The sequence below is a fragment of the Neopsephotus bourkii genome, unplaced genomic scaffold (assembly GCF_033783945.1).
Source record: "Neopsephotus bourkii isolate Nb327-2 ecotype Australia unplaced genomic scaffold, CSIRO-AGI_Nbou_v1 NB_1526, whole genome shotgun sequence".
Lineage (NCBI taxonomy): Eukaryota > Metazoa > Chordata > Aves > Psittaciformes > Psittacidae > Neopsephotus > Neopsephotus bourkii.
This window is the reverse complement of record NW_026902002.1, coordinates 6,307,215-6,312,697: the sequence shown is the minus strand read 5'-3', so window position 1 is coordinate 6,312,697 and position 5,483 is coordinate 6,307,215.

Here is a 5,483-nt window from a genome sequence, read left to right as displayed (position 1 = left end):
GCCTCTTCTCTTCTTCTGCAGAAAAGCATGATTAGATAACAGGAATTTGAAACAGATTGAAAGGACAGACCCAACTTCTTGTGTCCTCAGGAGATACTCTTAACACGCCTGTGCAAAACGGTTGTTACAAGTGACCAGTTTTCCTCTCCTGTCTAGATCTGGTGGCTGATAGTTCATTAAATTATATGTCTCTGATGATTATGTTTATTTCTCTGTTAATTCAAGATTGTCTCCAAATGTAAAAGGCTCATTACAGACATCTAGCCTGGCACTGGCCACTCCAGTGATGGGTGTATCTTCTCCAGCTTTGCCATGTGAATCTACATCAAGTTCAGCAGAAACTAGAAGCCATCATCCTGCTAGAAGGGGCTTGCATGGAACGAATTTGTGGAGCTGTGCATAGTCCCTAGAGGTTACAAATTGCAGGGGAGAAACCACTGGAGTAATTATTGCTGACTGCCATCCTAGGACAGAAGGGACATGGAAACTAAACACTTGGTCATAGCTGAGGATGTCTCCTCTACCACCATGAAGTCCTACTGGCCACAGATTTAATAACAAACTGTATTCTTGCTTTTGGAGTATCATGTTACAGAGATGCCAGTGCAGCATTTTTTAGCAGCACCAAACTGCAGAAAATACTGTATTCTAAATAGTTTGTTTTCCAGGATGGTAGGCTTTTCTTACACAGGAAAAACAATGCCAGCACTTCTATTGCACATACCCCTTCTACTCACACCCTGATGTCCCTCTAACGTCTGCCTATTTGCTGCCATCCTTTGGCAGTCTCCAGGTAGAAAAAAGGAAGTGCCATCTGTGAAACCTTCAAATATCCCCATCAAAAGCTAAGTACTCAACAAACAAAGCTGTGGTGCCTTACCAAGGGCCAACAGGGACACCGCAATTTCCCTTGGGCTGAGAGATTAGATGGTTAGAGTGCAGAACTGTGAGCCAGAAGGCTCCCATCCAAGCCCAGCCACTGACTCAAAGTCCATAACCACCTACAGGCCTTTGCCAAATACAGCTGTAAGCAGAAAGTTATATCCATGAGACTGATGAGACACAGTGTCCTCTTGTTTACTGCTGTCCATAATATTGGCCTGAGCAGGCCACACTGGTTAGCTGAAATTGGTTGAGATATCCCTGAAAAACGGGCTTTGTCATTTCAATGCCCTTAGCTATGGAGATGGTCTTGTCTGTTCTCACGTCCTCTGTCCACACACAAAAGTCAGCTCCATGGATGTAGATCATATTCCAGCCTTTTACTACTCCAGCCTTACCTTTTTCACAGAGTGATTCTTCCCTGCAGAAAAAGGGGGACAAGAATAAGAAACTGAAGTTCCATCTGTTTTGTATCCTATAGATTCTTGCTTCTGTGGAATGTTTTTATTCATACAGGGTTAGTTGGGTACTCATCATTTTGTTCTCTATTCTACTGGATGAGGCTGGAATCTCCCTTGTACTAATCAACCTTATTGCAATGATAAATAAATACAAGCTATTTCAAGATCTCAGTCTATTATAGCGCTTTCCTTCAGACTCTTACTTAATTGATGATTTTTAATTCAGTGTTTTAATCTCTCCAAGTCTTCCCCAACACTTGTTAGGCACTGTTGTTACCTCATCTACTAGATGATTTTGCCTTTCACCCTCCAGACAGATTGAGAAATTAAAATGAAGTGACAATTGTTTTTTGCATCATATTTTTGATAAAGAGATGGAGTGAATTCTGAAATATAGCAGCATGAAAGTAATTTGTCTTTTCAGAAATGCATCAAAATGTCTCCACATCTGTACATTCTCCAGTGCTATATCTCATCTCCACAGGGACTGAGGAACTCTGATTGGTCTTACATTGAAGTCTGGATATTTGTCCTGACTCCTTGTGAAGGCTGTACAATCCAAAGCACAGTTCTTTCGGATACATCCCCATTCCAGCAAGATCACATTTCACTTTTTTGGGGGGGATTGGTAAAGTGCTCTCTGTAGTGTGAAAACAGTTCAATTGACAGCCCTGGAAGTAGAGGTCCTCTGTTTATCCATAGTAGATGCAATATAAGTTTCACCACTCCACCCACTGGCAACAAAACCTCAGCTTGGAACCTCAGCGAAAAGAAGAGCAAATAAAGTTCACTCTCCATGATCAAAAGTTAGCTCTTCTGGTGTTGCAATCAATAAAACTGGCAGTTTTGAAGAAAAGTTATATCTGGGCAAATCTTGTTTACTCTTTTTGGATGAGATCATAGAATCATAGAATCATTGAGGTTGGAAAAGACCTTTATGACCATTGAGTCCAACTGTTAACCTAACACTGCCAAGTCCACCACTAAACCATGTTCCTAAATGCCACATCTACACATCTTTTAAATACCTCCAGGGATGGTGACTCAACCACTTCCCTATGCAGCTTGCTCCAATGCTTGACAACCCTTCTGGTGAATAAATTTTTCCTAATATCCAGTCTAAACCTCCCCTGGTGCAATTTGAGGCCATTTCCTCTTGCCTTATCATTTGTTACTTGCAAGAAGAGACCAACCCTCATCTCGATACAACCTCCTTTCAGGTAGTTGTAGAGAGTCAGAAGGTCTCCCCTGAGCCTCCTTTTCCCCAGGCTAAACAACCCCAGTTCCCTCAGCTGCTCCTCACAGGACTTGTTCTCTAGTCTGTTCACCAGCTTCATTGCCCTTCTTTGGACACGCTACAACACCTTGATGTCTTTCTTGTAGTGAGGGGCCCCAAAACTGAACACAATGTTAGTGGCACTGAGGACAGACTGACAGGCCTGTAGTTCCCTGGATACTCCTTCTGCCCCTTCTTGTAGATTGGTACCACATTTGTTTACCTCCAGTCAACTGGGACCTCCCCAGTTAACCAGGACTGCTGATAAATGACTGAAAGTGACTGGGTAAGCACTTCCGCCAGCTCCCTCAGTACCCGTGGGTAGATCCCATCCAGCCCCATAGACTTGTAGATTCCTAAGTGGTGTAACAAGTTGCTGACCATTTCTCCTTGGACTATGCCATTTTCATTCTGCTTCCTTTCCCTGTCTTCCAGCTCATGACACTGGGTAGCCGGGGAACAACTGGTCTTTCTATTAAAGACTAAGGCAAAGAAAACATTAAATATCCTAGCCTTTTTCTCATCCTCTTTCACTATGCTCCCCCATGTGCATCCAATAGAGGATGGAGATTCTCTTTACACCTCCTTTTTCTCTTAATATATTTATAGAAATTTTTTTAGTGCCTTTTTTGGCAGTAGCCAGATTAAGTTCTAGTTGCATATTGGCCCTTCTAATTTTCTTCCTGCATAACTCACAACACCCTTGTAGTCCTCAAGTTGCCTGCCCCTTATTGCAAAGGTCATAAATGCTCCTTTTTCTCCTCAGTTCCAGCCAAAGGTCTCTGTTCAGCCGGGCTAGTCTTTTTCCAAAGGACACTGGCTTGTCCTTTGGCATATGGGGAAGACCTGCACCTTTAAGCATTCCTTCTTGAAGAATGTCCAGCATTCTTGGATCCTTTTGCCTTTCAGGACTGCTTCCCAAGGGGCTCTGTCAACCAGTCTCCTAAACAGGCCAAAATCAGCTCTACAGAAGTCCAGTGTAAGAGTTCTGATGGCCCCTTTCCTTACCTCTTTGAGAACTGAAAACTGTCATTTTGTGATCACTATGTCTAAGATTGGCTCCAACCACCAGATTACCCACAAGTCTTCCTCTGCTTACAAAAAAACAAGTCCAGAAGGGCACTTTCCCTAGTTGGCTCCTAGCCCTTGGAGCTCTTCTGCTCCAAGCCCTCTCTATCTTCTCTCTGCTGTATTGCTTTTCCAGCAGACATCTGGTAAATTGAAGTCCCCTGCGAGAACAAGGATTAGTGATTGCAAGACTTGTCCCAGCTGCTTATAGACTATTTGATCTGTGTCTTCATCCTGGCTGGGTGATCTATAACAGACTCCCACCATGATATCTGCCTTGTTGGCCTTCCCCCTGATTCTTTTCCATAAACACACAATGCTATCATCACCATCATTAAGCTCCGGACAATCAAAACACCCCCCAGCACACAGGGCTACCCTACCACCTCTCTTCCCTTGCCTATCCTTTCTGAGGGGTTTATAGCCATCCATGGCAGCACTCCAGTTGCACTAGCAATCCTACCATGTTTCCATGATGGCATCTATGTCATAGTTTTCCCTGTTTGTTGCCCATGCTGCATGCATTGATGTAGATGTACTTTAGTTATTGATCCCACAACCTTTTGGGGAACCCTGGTAGCAATGATTCAGACTTGCTCCTAACCCAATCACCAGCATCCGTCTCAGTTCATACAGTACTTTGAAGATCTGTAAGGCCAATAAGAATCCATATTTCTCTTGGTTGCCCTGCTCATACCACCCAGCTCTTGCCACACTCCAGCTCAGCTGGAACGCACAGCCAAGCCAAGACTGCTATGATGCACTGGGCATGTGGGAGGATCAGCAGTGAGCCAGACAGCAATCATGTTTTCATATTAATAATTTTTTAAAAAGTTTAAAAATCAATTATGAATGAGAATCATCTTTTAGGTGAAGTTTTTTTATATTTTCAGACACTCCATATTTTGTTCCCACATCCTTTAAGGAAGCCTGCTATGAATATCTAAAAAGTTATGTTATCTCCTTTGAAATCCAACTTGAAAACTTCCCTTCTTCATAACATTGAAGGCAGTCTAAGCACTTGTTAAATCTCTGATGGCCTGAGGTACCTAATCACTGTGTTTCATTGTTCTCATTGTTCAATATCTCTGTATCATTTTTTCTGTCCCTTCTGATACAGAGGGCTATCTTTTTGCTAATATAGTTTATTGAATAGTAGTGGTGGCTTATGAATGAACTTGAACACCAATGAGTATAAATAAACCCCATTCATAACATTCATTTTAAATGTGATGAATTTATCCTCTCCCTCACTTTCAAACACAGAAAATATATTCTACAGAAAAGCTGAGGTTGCAAAAATGTTCTTTAAAGAATAAGATGGGGAAGAGCAGGCTGGGAAATAGTTACAGGTGATTCCCCTTCCTTCCTGGAAACAGCCTTTAAAAGGCACTAGTAGTGTTGTCACTGGAGCTAGAGTTCAATAAAAGGAGGTCTTTGCCTACATCCCCTCTCTTTTTAGTAGAGCTCTGTCACACAGATAAAGTGTGACATAAAAGGCAATCTGAAGGGGGACTCTGAACTGTCCTCCTACTGTAAAACTTCAGGCCAGTTCTGTCCAGACTAAATAAAACCCACCGGATCTACATATCTCTCCCACCCAGAATCATTGTTTCAGTAATCAGAAAAGAGTGAGGACTGTTGTGTGGTATTTACAGCTGTCAGTGATTTCATGAGCTGTTGTAAACATCCCTGCCATTTAAAGATCATGAAGCATGTTGAGAGTATGTTGACCATATAATGTCACGGTCAGCGCCTTTTTAGTAAAAATGAAAATGTATTTAAGACCTCATGGC